This window comes from Hirundo rustica, chromosome 4, assembly GCF_015227805.2.
Source record: "Hirundo rustica isolate bHirRus1 chromosome 4, bHirRus1.pri.v3, whole genome shotgun sequence".
NCBI lineage: Eukaryota > Metazoa > Chordata > Aves > Passeriformes > Hirundinidae > Hirundo > Hirundo rustica.
This window is the reverse complement of record NC_053453.1, coordinates 52,525,050-52,540,203: the sequence shown is the minus strand read 5'-3', so window position 1 is coordinate 52,540,203 and position 15,154 is coordinate 52,525,050.

Here is a 15,154-nt window from a genome sequence, read left to right as displayed (position 1 = left end):
TTTTTTTACTGTAAACTAAAGCAGGGAAAATAATTTGACCACAGTTAAACTCTCAGTCATTCAAGCTATGCTCAACATTAACTCTGAGAAGAATGGATCATACTCAAGAGTTTTCAGGAGTAAAAGAATAAAAGCGAGAGACACCTCGCTGCCCTGGGAAATCACTGAATTATTAGTGCCACTTGTTGCTGATGCTTCTCTTTCTGGGTGGGGTGCAGCTATCAGCCACGTTTATCAGGTTGGAGAGCATGCCAGGGCTCACCAATTTAAATCGTCAGTGTCAGCTGACAGAATAATGTCTGCATGTTCTCATTTAAAATGTGTATCGCTTGTAGAGCACAGGCATTACACATTCTGGAACACCCGTCATAAACACCTGGAATTTAGGGCTCCAAGACACGCAAATAGGTGGTTTGCATTTCCAAGAAAGGAAGTGAAATGAAATGAAAATTCAAGTAGTGAAATTAAATGAAAGTAAATGAAATCAAGTCTTGGGATTTCATTTCCTGAAAGAAAATTAAATCAAAAATCAAGGAAACAAGTAAAATAAAATAAAATTTCAAGGCATGAAATGAAGTGAAATTTAACAATCTAGACATTTCCTTTCATGAAGTTAACATTCATTCAAGGAATGAAAAGAATATCAAGGAATGACAACAAATGAAATGTAACTTAAAGGAAGGAAATTAAATCAAATTAATTGAAAGGAATTTAAAAATAAGGAAATGCAATTAAATGAAATCTCAGTATTTAATTTCCTCTCATGAGATGAAATTTCATTTCATGAAAGGAAACGAAAAGTCAAGTAACAAAATTAAACATAATGGAATAAATTTGAAATAAATTAAATTTAAATTAAAGGAAATATAATGAAATTAAATAAAATCTCAAGATTTCTTGTCATGAACTGAATTTTCATTTCATGACAGAAAATGAAATGACACAACATAAACTGAAATTAAATGAAACTTCACAAAATAAAAGAAAAGTTTCATCAAGGAAAAAAGTGAAATAAAATCAAATTAAATTAAAAGAAATTTTGGAATCCTAGAAACTTAGAATTTGGGGTTTTGATGTACAGTGGTACATGTGAGTCAAGATGGAGGATTTGGGGTGTTGTCTAAGTCCTTCTTCACCTTCTTCCTGGGTTTCGGTGGTTTTCTGTAACTGGGTGGAAAAGGTCTGCATTACAGTAGCCTTGGATGGTCATTATTGGGTCAAAAGTATAAATAATATAGGTGTCATCTCGTCATTGGGGGATTATCACTTAAATAACCTTGGAAGGAGTTAGAAGCGCTCCATTTTACCTTTGTTTTCTAAGGGGCCACGGTGCATGAGCCTGTAAACACTGTATATAAATAAGATAGAATAAACATTCCAAGTCCAAACTTGAGCTTGGTGTTTCCCGAGTATTATTCATCCTGATATTTCCTTTCATGAAAGGAAATCTTGAGATTTCATGTAATTTTATTTTGTTATGTTAATTTCCATTTCATCACATTGCGCTTCATTTCATTTAAATGCATTCACTTAAGTTTCATTTCAATGAAATAAAATTGAATTGAAATAGTGGGAATTCAATGTCATGAATTTTCTTCTCATGAAAGGAAATGAAATCTTGATATTTCCTTTAATTTAATTGTTACATTTCGTTAAACACAGCTGTCTTTTGTGTATGGGAAACTAGCATTTATGTTGACAACTCTGTTACTTTGAGCACGGCTGCAAAACTCGGGTTCATGAGCGACTATCCTCTTTCTCATAGGACGTTTATTCCGTATATGGACAAGGCCTGTCTGGCTCAGCTCAATCACCTCAGCCTCCTGTTTGCATCACGGCACTGTCTCCCTTTGCACTTGTGCTTGCTTGAAAGCAAAACCAACAAGAGACTCCAAGTCAGGGAAAAAAAAAATTAATAGGAGAAAAAAAAAAGTAAAATAAAATAAATACAATAGTACAAAAGATCCCTGACAGAGTCAGAATACAACCTGATACCCTATGGTGGTGGTAGCAGTCCACATGAAGTGGTCTTGTTGAAGCAGTGATCCCACAGAAAGGTCTGGTAGCTCTTGTCCTCTGGGAATCCAGTGGGTAAGGCTGCCTGTGCTGTCCCAAATCCCAGATTATATCCAGGTGGGAATGCTTGGCTCCTCCCCATGGGCAGAGCATCTCACAAGGGGCTGATATCATTCTATGAGTCTTGCAATGGGTCCTTGATTGCCCATTAAACAGAGATAGCTCCTGGAGGGAGTTACCTATGAGTCATGCGGCAGGGCATTGATGGGCCATTAACAGAAGACAGTCTGGAGAGAGGGGGCAAGGGAAACACTGCCCAGCCTAGTTTCAACAGCTCATGTAGATGGGGATAGAATACATACTTTGGGCACATCTTACATTGTAACCTAGGTCAGCACTCCCACATCAGCTGGGATCTCTTGTCTTCATCACTGTAGCTTCTGATATCTTCATCCTGCATCCACAGCTTGAATCCTTTATTTGGTTCTTAAATTTATTGTACAGTCTTCTTAAAATTCGCAGTCCCCCTCACTTCCTTTCTCAAGAGTATGTAGATTTGTAGATTTGCTTTCCATTTCCTTACACCTACCATAGTCATGACAGTTCTGGTTTTGTGTGGGGGTGTTTTATTTTATTTTTTAAGTTTTGTAAGCATTATTTTAGTATTTATTCTTACTGTTTTCAAGTTGCTGTAGACACTTGGGAATGCTAAATCCAGGCCAAGGCACTGTATTGCCGGCGCTGTGGTTGTGCCCCAGACCTCTTGCAGCTTCCAGCTGGTGAATAAGAGGTGTACAGGCAAGTTAACAGGAATAGCACAATTGTAGGACCAAAATTCTTACCGGGAACAATAATTTTGTCTCACCTTGTCAACTTGTAGTTTGCAATACAGGACTGGCCTCCCCCCACCATCTGCACAGATGCTCAGGTCTTAAACTAGCCTGGAAATCCAGGTCAATCCTGAGGTATGAATGCTTAATCCCAATTAATAAGGGATGAAGCAGAGAGAACCTCTGAGATGCAGGAATCCAGAGTCAGCAGCTTTGGCAGAAATTAGTGACGTTTCAGCCTTGGTGTCATTGTATAAGTTTTAGGAAGCAGCAGTCTGTGCTGGCTTAGTGACAAAGCTCAGGCAGCAATTTGAATTTAAAAAATAAAATATGTCAACCAGGGAGGAAAGAATAAAAAAAGGATCCTAATTAGGAAATGCAGAAAACTGAAGGGAAAACCAAATATATCAAGGACGTAACCCTGACTGGAAAACCTTAAAACAGTAAACAATTTTAAGAAAATTTTGAATAGGAGTAACTCTAGCAGTGATATAGACTTAAGAACATTCAGATTGATACAGGGAAGACAGGGGGCCTTGAGTGATTTTTTTACAGAATAAGCAATATATGTTAATCTTGGCAAATTCTATCCTATAGCTTTGTCCCTGGTCATACCCAAAACAGCAGGGGTGAAGGGAAGACAATATGGAATCAATTCCCTGGACATCTCTATGCTGAGAGAGGCTGTGACAGGTTCAGAAAAATAAGACAGGAAGACCAACAAAAGAAGAGGGTATTTCTCATTGAACCACGACTTCAAGTCCATGAGAGTCTCAGTGTCACACTGGAGGGCAATGAAATGAGAAGTCACAAAGGTCCAAATCCTTACACAGGCCATTATTTTCCACATCAATTATATTTATATTAATGGCATCTCATGTCCATTAATGGTATCTAATGCTTAATAATTAGGCAGTGGAACTGCCTTGCATAAGTGGGAATTCAATGTCTAAATGCAGCTGAGCATCTGACCCTCTGAAATGGGCTCTGCCAGACCCTCCGGTGTCCTTGGAGACTGCTGAGCAAGGGCTGCTGTGGGGAGAACAGAGCATCCTGTCCCTGTGGTGGAGGGGAGTTGATGCACACAGGATACTCTGGTGTGGGCTGCCGACATCCTGGACCAAAGGATGTCATCCTGGACAAAAGGTAATTACTTAGGTCTTCATTTTCATTTTCTGACTTTCCCACTAATATTTCTTCCCTATTTCTATGGGTTTGTGTGTGCAGCTGCCTGTGGTCCAGAAGGTCTATTATCTTCCCATCCTGATATCTTGATAGGTAGTAGAACAAGTGGGAGACAGCACTAAGAGGTCATTAGCATTCAAATAGGTCAGGGGCTCGCTTGGCGGTCTTGCATGACAGCGTTTCTGCAACTTCTTGTCAGAAACAAGTGCTGATAAGCTCGAGGGCTGTCACCAGTGTTGAAACTGCAAACATGAAATCAAACCTTGATAGTGCTTGGGGGAAAGGAGGAGCTCACCTTGCACATTTGCTCACCTGCGGGAATGGGAGATCATGAAATGCTACTCAGAAAATACAAAGTGTACTGTGGAGAGCTGGCAACTTGCTTCCTGCACCTCTCCTCTGGTGTCCAGGGTAATCTCATGGTCTGAGAATTTCCTTTTCTTGCATGTAATATGCTGAGTGAGCATCTCTCTCCTATCCTACACTGAGCTTGTGGGTCTCTAATTTTCAGTGTACACTAAAATGTTTGTGGACTACTGTGTGTATGTGTGTGGTTGTAGAAGATTTGTTAGTGCCTGTTAGATTTGTGGCTATGTGCGCTTGTTAAAAATTTCATAATTTCACCCAGAGTTTCCTTATGTGTAAAATGGAGATAATAACCAGTAATTACCTACTTGGCAGGGCTGCTGTGAGGACAAATTAACCAATGCTTGTGTGGGTGTTTGCAGATGAAAAGCATGATATTAGGACTAAATATAATGATTGAATGTTACAGAAGAGAGTTTGTATTTACTATGGTGATTGAATATGATTTGAAAGCACTTTGTAGGTGTTTATTTCTTGCACAATATTGAGTATTTGTGGAAGGTGGAAAACCGGTGGAGCAAAGTTTGGGGTATGTGTCAAAGAAATGGTTAAAGTTCCTCTTTAACCTGAGAGCTGACTGACTTTCTTCTCTCAACTAAATCTAACGCTGAAAAAGAGACAAAAAACCCAGAAGAATGAAAATATTAGCAAGCTAGAGAGGAAGGGGATGAAAATGAAATGCAATTGAAGATCATGATTTCAAAGAACAAAAATGTAAAAAAAAAAAAGAAAAAAAAAAAAGAAAGGGAAAATAAAACTAGGGGAAAGGAGGACAGGAAAGGAAAGAAACCTCAGGGATTCATGGGTGTTACATTTTCTCAGTACATGGAATTATGAAAAAATAAACACCAATTTAAAAGAGGCATCAGAAGCACTAGATGAAAAGCCTGTGCAGGGAAAGAAATTGAGTGAAATGGGAAGGAAGCAAGAGCTGTGCTTAATTATTTTTTGTTTTCATTTTGTTAAGTGTAATGACATAATTCTTTTATTTCCTATGGGTTGTTGAGAGGCACTTCTTTGCAAATCTAGAAGATGGTGCCACGTATTTCAGATGCTTTTTGCATGTGTTCCATGGGCAGGCTGTTAAGATTGAAGTGTGGATGCATTTGTCAGCCTGAGAATGTCCCTGTCTGGTATCATTTGGCTTTCATGCTGTCTCTGGAGAACAAAAGGAACAAGTTCATTTCCATCTACTCCAGTGAAGCTGCACTGCAAGTGAATCAGAGCCACTCTCACTGCTAAATGTAGCTGTTGCCTTATGAATCCCTGATCCAGTGGCTTTTAGGTTAAACCTGGAATGTTTTGTGATTAAACCAAAATAATCAGACAAAAGCCTAACTGTTATGAACACTCTGAGTTCCCTCACCCAAACCGGTCTGGGAAAAGAACTTCCTCAGAGAAAAGTGGAAAAACCTATTTATTTAACAAAGTGCTCACAAGCATAAAGAATGAATAATATGAAACAATAAAACCTGTCATTGCTCTGAGGTGGGATGGTAAATTCAGAAAGTCCTTGCTGTGGGGTAGCTCAGCTGACTCAGTCTCTTATCAGCTCCTCCAGTGCCGGAAAAATGCCGTCCTGGGTCCCAGGGGGTGCTGGCCTGAGATCCGGGTGTCTCTCAGGGTTTTTCAGTCCAGGACAGGTTTAAACACTCCCAAGAAAAAGAAAAAAAAAAAGCCCAGAGAGCTTCTCTACCTTAGCTAGCTAAAACTAAGAGCAAAGCAGGTCTCCGTGCTGCTGCTTGCCTGTGCCTCAGACGAGCACAGTCCAGGAGCAGGAATGCAGAGGAGTGAGTGCTGCTTTCAAAACAAACTCCACATGTCATCTTTCACACCCTTCACTCTCGGGACTCGTCTCACAGCAGTGATTCTCTCGCTCCAGGACCCTGCTTCATGCTCCTCAAGGTTGCTCCTCCATGACAATCCTCCCCTTAGCAGTGAACCCCCTGTTTCATCTCACTCATCCTCATTGGATATAGCTGTTTCTCATCAGGGGCAAGGCTGTATTGGTTCATTAACACAGCTGTTGCTTATCAGGGGTTACTTAGTCTTAAAGGTACAGAACTTAACATACAGCATAACAACAACAGACAGCTGGGGATACAAGCATCAAAAAGTCACCCCAGGACAGCAAGGGCAGGTGGACCACAAGAAGAGTCAGGCGTAAATAACCAATACACATAGAGTTCAGGGAGCAGACTGCCTTTCTTTGTAAATTGTCCTGGGCTGCAATGAAAGTCACTGGCAAACATCCTTGCAGGGTCCTGTGGCCTGTTTGCTTTTGCTCCTTCTGGTTTGCCCTCTCTCATCCACACCCTCTCTACTTCAACATCTCTCCAAATCCAGGATGTCTTCAGTTCTTCACTTTGTTTCACATCTCTTCCTTGTACCCCAAAACTTATTTAGGGGTGAATCACTCTTAACTCAACTCATTGGCCTAAATTAATCTTTTGTGTAATTCAACTGACTGAAACTGACGTAAATTGAGTTACATCAGAGCCAAAATTAACAGAGTCTGACTAAAATAGCACCTGCCTTTTCTACCGAACCAATGCTTGTCTCCTCCCCACCTTCACCCACATACCATGATTTTAACATTTCTTTCTCCTCATTGCTCTTCCACTTATCCCACTGCCATGGCAAGCTGTGCTCTCAGTGGTCAGTGTTGCTTTCTCCATTCCAGAATCCTGTTCTCCTCCATCCCACAACGCAGGCTGTTGGTCCCTGTTAACAGCCTGTGTCCAAGCCCATGCAACAGCTTTGCATCTTCTACTGGATTTTCCTTCCCTTCACCACAGAGATGTACCATCTGAGTTCAGAGCCCATTTGCACTGGGCACTTCTTGCACCTGTAGAAATTATAATCTTACCCAAAGAATTTGCAAGTCACAGTGCCATGATGTGCAAAACAGGAGGAGGGAAGTTAGATGAAGGTGAAGGTATTTGCCAAAGGTAGTCCAGCAGGACAATAGCAGAGTTGTGGGTGTCACACTCAAAGCCTCTGTTCTTCTTCCATGACTTCCTTTAAGCCATCCTGGTATTTCTCATCACCTCTTTCAACCCCTGTCTTTGGGCCTTCACTCTCACACTGTGGTAAAACATCTCCTTTGCTTGCTTTCTCATCTCCTCTGGCTTTCTGACTTTCTTCATCTTGCCCTTGGAGCCTGTTCATGTTGGCTAGGCTTTCTTCCCTCCTCTTGAAAAAATCTGGGTGTTTGCAGCCAAAACTAAAGTATGGCTTATCTCATTAAGCTGTACTTTATGTCTGGCAGCGTGCTCCACCCTCTGCATCTGGGTATCTCTTTGGGGCAAGGATTTATTCCATAATTGCTCTAACTTATTTATTATCATGGCATATGTATTTTCAGTGTTATGCAAACTGTAAAAGCTCCTAGATCTAAAGGTCACCATGTGTTTACCTTCCAAACACAGATGAGCTCAGAACAAAAGGGAATGGCAAGCTTGTGAGGAGATGAAGGCAGGGAATCACCCTGATCTAACTAATTTTCCAAGGCAGTGTTCACAAAAGTAGGTCACCTAGTGCTGCAGACAAACAACCCAAACCAACCTCACTGTCTTCCAGATGAGTGAATTAATTCCCCAGCACTGTTGTGTAGTTCCACAGCAGTGAATAGCAGCATGTCTTGGACATCCAGAGCAGAAGGTTTCTAATCCTAAGTGTCAGGCTGAGTGTCCCATGCTGGGACTTACAAGTGGAGCTTCTTGTTCCACAGTGTTGAGTGCCAGCCATAGCTTCCTGGAGGTGGTGGACAGCGACTGGGATGTTGCAGAGGTTGCTGTGGTAGATTTATCCCCAAGCTCAAAAGAGCCTTGGTGCAGTTAATGGCCTTCAGAAGCTGGAAAGCCACTGTGCTCCTGGTGACCAAGGCCACTAGTACATCCCACGTATGGCTTGTCACAGTGCTACTCTGAGTACTGGCATGAGTGACAGCTGAGCTGTGATTTGCTTTTCACATTGCACTGAAGTGTTGAAAGAAGATCACAAGGTAATTACCTTACCTAAGCTCATGAAGTGACCCCCACTACATCCTATATGCAACTTCCAGGAAGACTAGGGATAAATTAAATGCTTGTGAGATAGGCAAAATGTTAAGTCATTGTGACGTTGTGCTTTTTGGGAGTGGAGCTCAAGCCTAGACCCAATAAGCCTCTCCAGTGGAAAGGCTGCTTGGGGAAACTCAGGCAAAGCAGTCAAGCTCACACATCCACACCCACCACGTGGCTAGTTCAGCAAGGAGAGGCAAGAAGGCCTTTGCACTAGATAAGCTCCAGCCAGGTTTATTTCCAGGAGGCGAAGGGGAATCCAGAGCAGAAAGGAGTGAACATGTGCCAGTCTCAAGGTTAAGTATGAGTTTCCACAGCCAGTGACCTTGAGGCATGGGGGTGGTGCAAAGGGCAGGTAAGGTCAGTGTCCTATAGGGAAAACAAGGCCGGTCACTGGGGTCCCCAACCCAATGGAGACAGAGAGGAAAGGAGAAATCAAAGGGCCAGGGGAATTAGGAAGGGGGGATAATGGGGCAAACCATTACAGAGCACCATTGGGAAGTTCTCTTTCTCAGGCTGGGCAAGTGACTCTATGATCTGTCCTGCCAAGATGAGACCCTAGGTATTATGTCAAGGGGCTGCATCCACAAGCCGTTATTCACAATCCTTCCCAAGATCATCTGCTGTCTAATAGCATTTACTGTGACTGAGGTAAATTGTCAGCATGAGGAGAAAAAATAGATCAAATAATTGCTTTCTCTACTAAGTGACAGCCTCAACTGAGTGGAATTAGAGCTATGAAGACTGGACTCTCATTCTGCTTGTCAGAGCAGAGATGCTCTGGTAAGGATGGGGATCTGCCACAGGCTACACTCTTCCCCAGGGGATGCAGCTGCTTCTCAAGTAGAAGAATATAAATACAGGAGAGTTGGAAGAAAGTGTGGGGATCTGGCAAGCAGAAACCTGTTTCTGAGCCAGACATGCTGGAAGAGTAAAAGGAAAAATGCCCAAGGTCACTTTCAAGGGAAGAATTTTAAAACATCCCCCTAAGTATGACAGAGCAAATAGAAAACATGAGGTTAGTAGGATAAGCTAAACACAACGGAAGACATAAGGATTCTTCATCATCAGAAGAAGGGAGAAAAGGAATATGGATAAATTGAGAGCTGTGGCTTATTTCTGCTGCAGCTTCTCCTCCCCCTCCCTTCCTCCTATGTGCTTTGCATGAGGGTGCAGCACAGTAAACTGCCACAAGCTCAAAATAAAGAATGCTGGGGGACAATCCGTCTGAAAAATACCCCTCTGCCAAAAAAAAACAAATAAAAAAACCTCTTAAATATGATGATCAAAGTGTTCAGGTATTAACAGATGAGAATGGTTTATGATTTTGGATTACCTCAGAATCCATCTGATTATTTTTAAACTTCTAAGACTGAAAGCTATAAACCTTCCTAAGAGAAATGCTATTGAAATGAAACGAGCTCACTGAAAGGAGCAGCAAAATCTTGATTAATTGAGTTGCAAAAGAAATGGATCTAAAAACAGGCACTGGAGGAACATGAGTGCATTATGCATTTGCTTTTGGAAGTATTCAAAACCAGATCTTGTTGCCAATGCTGATCCGAAATTATTATATTCTAAGCCTGAATTCAGCTATCCATAGACCCAGGGAGGGATTGTCCAGGTCACTCACTGTTCCTGTGACATTATCTCAAGACCAGGACCATCCATCATCATGTCTCTGATCGGTCAGCTGAGAAGTTCTTCCCTACTAAAGTCCAAGTAGTAATGTCTCCAGTATCAAAACAAAGGTGTGTAGCTTTGCGGGGTGCTCAGGGTGTGCTCCTGCTTGGAGGGATGCTGTGGCCTGAGACTTATGCTGCTGTGCAATGTCTCAGTCAAACCACGTGGGGGTTTGGCCACAAAAAGAGCAGCCGGAACAGAGGCTGCTGCAACGTTGCTGGCTCTTTTTCTGTGACCTTAGTTCAGCGTTTACAAAGAAAAAAAAAAAATTAAACAGCAAATTTTGAACAGTAATTCCTGTGAAATTTTGCTTTCACGCCTCCAACATATCTGTATGGAAACAGCATTTCCAGAGGGAGCTTTGGTCGGCTCCTTTTATTTGCTTTCTCTGACTCACGAGAGTCACTTGCACCCACTTGATCTGCCTGCACTGTGGCACTGCTGGACAGAAGCACTGGCAAGGGAAAGGCAGGGATCTTCTGGAACTAGTATTGCTTCTGATTAAGGTCATGAGCAGCTGATTTCTCCTTTGCATTGCTTCTTTGGATGTTTTTAAGCTAAATACACCTCTAAGTCCCATGTATGTTGATCAGTAAAGGGCATCATCAAAACCAAATCAACACACTTCTACCACATCTTACAATCTAGCTGTATCTTTATGTTCACGAATCACAGACCAACTTGTTCTATTTCCAGGTCTAAGCCTACAATTCAGCCTCCTGCATCTCTGCTCAGAGGTTTCCCTTTTTCCTTCCTATGCCACTCCCTTCACACAGTTTTGCATTTATTGTGGCGGCCAAACTGCTTCCTAACTCATTTTTGTATTTTTAGGGCCAGCTTCTAACTTCTCTCCCCTCTAGTCAAGCCTCACAGTTATATTCTTTCCCCCTCTATATAAAAAACAGTGTCCTATTTTGCCATGGCTTTTTTTTTAGCCATCCTCCAGGATGTCTAAAACTTTGTAGATACCAGAGACTCTTCTCTGTTTCCAACCTGTTTTCCTTTCCACCATCAAATATGCAGCTCTTCAAGTGAAAGTGTTCACTCTTGAACACTTCATGTCTCTCTTGCATCCCCTCCATTGACTCCCTCTTACCCACCACTTTGATCATAACTTTGCCATAACTTTGGCATGTCTCATCAGCAGCACGTAACTCCATCTCCCACTTGCTCTTGCTGCACTGGCTGGAGGTCTGCTCCACAATATCTGGATAGTTCCATTAACCACTTCCTGCCAGTTTGCTACTCCTCCCTCCAGCCTCTGCCTGGGACACCCACCCCAGACTTCTTTCTCTGCTCCACTCCTCTTCCTGACAGCTCTCACCTGAGCATTTTCTTCCCCAGAGAGCTGATAGCAATGCTCACTGACAGGTGGCCAGTACACAAATAAGTGCATGATGCTGTCTTAATATTTCAGTGCCCCCATTCCTGGTGTTCCTTTGTCTATAAAGCACACCGTGATTTCAGTGCTACATAATTATAGCTGTAATTAAGCATCCTATTCAGAGGCTGCATTGCTGATTCCTCGCTGTTTTCTTTAGCCAGAGCTTCCATTCAGGATTTGACTCACCTGCAAAGGGACTCTACAGCTGCCTTTCTCATTTCTTCCCCCCACCCCCTGCAGGAGAAACCAAAGTAAATGCAGGTGATGTTGGTTTGGGGTTCCATTTTTTAGGCTCTTCTCTATAGCAGCCCTGTGAAGTAGAGTAGTATTTTCCTCATTTTAGAGAATAGGAACTGAGGCACAGCAGATGACTTGGCCAAGGCCCCTCAGGGTAGCTCAGCTGAATTGCAACCAGTTTGAGTCATTGCCTGTATGGGTGTTGAATGAGCAAGAGACCAGGGTCAGCACTATTTCTTACAGGGAACTGCCTAAAACTGCTGTCCTGTGAAGAGAAGCAGACAGGAAAAACGACTAAAGGTCTTTCTGTGCATGCTCAGTCAGCAAATACCTCACTGCAAGACATGAGCCTGTGGACGCAATTGTTCCTTTCTGCTCTCTTCAGAGGGCTCTTACCTATTTAGTCTCACATGGAAACATGGGAGTGGGAGGCCAGAAGCACTTGAGGAGCACTCATTTGCGGCAATTCTCCAGTTCAGCAGCTAGGTTTTCTCCCTGAGGCAGTGTAATGTGACAGAAAGGAAGCTTCTGAAAGCATTTCTTCATTCTCCAGATTGCAGTCTGTCACTGCTGCTGCAGAAGTGACACACACCTGCCTGCCACCACCTGCAGCTCTTTGGATCGCCGGAAGGTGAACAGGGAAGGCAGAAGCTTCTTCCTCTCCACCCTGAAATCACCTTGTTTTGGGCTTTTTTGCTCTGCCAATACTTGGACATGACTAATGCACCCATTCCTGTGCTGGCTTGGCAGCCCTTGCAAATGGGATTTCAGACGGGACAAGAGGAGCACAGCTCGCTGTGCACGTAGCAGTCTCCCCACAAACTCCTGGATGCTGATCCAGAGAGGAGAGTCAAGAAGGTGTAATCTCCACCAAGCCTTTGTGAGTCTTGTTGTGGTGCCAGCCAGCACAGGGAAGGAGTATAGTGTTTAATAACAACCATGGCACAGGTGCCTATTTATTTGCTCTTGTATTTCAGGACAGCAAAGCCCTGTCACCCCCCCACCAACCTGCGGCTGACACATTGAGAAATGGAAAACACTCTCTTGTATCCATTGTCACATAAACACTTTGCACAACTAATTTTTAAGCAGCTGCTGCTTTTTATGGGGAGAGGGGGGGAATCCCAAACAACAAATCAAGACAAATAAACAAACAAAATTTCCAAAAATTAATATGCTTAAATCGGAGACATTTTGGTAAATCATGTTGTTTTGTTTTGGAGGATACCACTCCTCACAAAAAAACTTCTACTATACAGCTCTTGAACGCTGTATCACAAAATGATACTTATTTTAATATCTTCTCCTGGTTCTCCTATTTTGCATGTAGATGGTAACTGTTCTTCAGTAAAACAAGATGTAGGTGAGGGGGAAAGCATCAGGACTTTATTCCTAAAGAGCTGAGCACTCACAGGTCTATAACGAAAGCTTGTAGCAGTTTATGCCGCACAAGAAACACTGCTGGGAAATTTATCAAAGAATGTATCATGAGGTGGACTATTTAGGGACCGAAATTACACAGGAAGATGGCAAGAGAGATGTGTGCTCAGGACAAGCACAGTCGCAATTAATGCTAAATATAAGGTGTCATATCTTTATCTAATGCACAGCCTGCACCGCCTCACAAAGGAAAGTTAAGCAATTAGGGCCAAATAACCAGATTATATGTAAGGAGGTGTTTGAAGACAGATTTAAAACCCTGTAGTAGGGTTGGGGGAGGGTTACAACAAGAAGTAATATTTCCTGATAGGTTAGTTTACATCCTTTGGAAAACATTCTGGAACCAGACCAGAAAAGTAATCAAGGCCTTAAACAGGACTTGGCCTGGGACGACGCCCAAACAGAAGTGAAAACTAAAGAGACCCAACCCTGTCTGTGCACATGCAAGTAATCCCCAGGAACAAAACAAATCCAGTGATGGATAGCATAGTTCTGTGTGGATTTGCAGCTGCCTCAGCACAATACAAAATCAGCCATCCCCTTTCTTGTTTCTCCTGAGCCAGTGCTAAGGGCAGAGAGGAAAACCTGAGCCCAAATAATAATGACTCTCTTTTAGAGCGGAAACTGGAATTCACCCCTTAATCCCAGAGAGGCAGGGCCAGGTGCAAGTCTTTCCCCCACCCTGCCTGCCAAGTTTCTTCTTCTCTAGTCCTGAAGGGTTGGATTGACTCCTCAGCAGAGAGGGCACTTTGTTTGCACAGCCCTTTTTATTGTGAGGTGAGGCTGGAGGATGGGGGGAAATCAAAAGGAACTGAATCACCCGACCTTATAAAAACTCCAGATCAGGAAAAGACTTGGTTGGAATGTACTGATGTGAGAATGGGAAGAGGACATGGAATGGGACACGTGGTTACTTTGGGAAGGGGTCTCTCTCAGCTTCTGCAAAGCTCCTTGCCCCTATTTATCCTATCAACACACAGACAACATTTTGTCTTCTAGTGTGAGAGATAGGTCTAAACACTTAATCACAACAAAGTGAAAATAATCTCTGCTGCCTTTACTTGGATGTGGGAAATATTCTGTTGCTTTTAAATTGTGAATATTTGTGATATTTGTGAACCTACTGTTGCTTTCATGTGTGAGCCTTAGGTAAACACAAAAGACTACATTGCGCAGCTACAAATGAACAGAGCATGAACACATGAAATAGCCGAGCTGATGGCAGACTCTGATACAGAAAAAAAATACAACCAAGAAGTAATTTAGTGAGCATGTGACTAAGAAAGTCACATCCCCTGTATATTTGTATATTGTTGTTGATTGACCATGGTGTCTAAGATGGCAAAAAATTAATTTGAAGCTCTTCCTACAGATCAGGCACTTATTCGCATCCTCAATCTCAATTTCTATGGAATATCTGATATCAAATAAGGTGTGAACTCATATTGTAACTTTCACTGTCAGGAACTGTGATAGAGTCTCTTTTTGCTATCATGCCTGTTATTTTTCACAAAATCTGTAGGGATGTAAGTACCCTTCTGCCAAAATTGTTTGAAATCAGACAGTGGGCTCAAAAGTTTATTAGAGACAGGGACAGACAGGCAGGCAGACAGACACAAACACCATGACCATGTAAGTCTCATTTCCATCAGAAATAAGGCTAAAATAACTTACATGTAAATTAATTTTTAAAGGAGACTTGATAGGCAGAGGAGTAGACCTTTGCAAAGTGTAATTTCAAATTTTAAGTGAATTTCATGCTAGAAAAAGCTGCTGAAGACAGTCTGGAATACTAAAAGTATCTCCTTTATGTAAAGGAGAGGAACAGCACGAGATGAGCTGTGGTGGCCCACCTCATCCTTGTTTTTTTAAACTCATACTGAGGGCAGGTGATGTCTTAGAGAGAAGGGAAACAAAGAGCAGCTTCAGAAGCCCTGTCCCCTATAGTT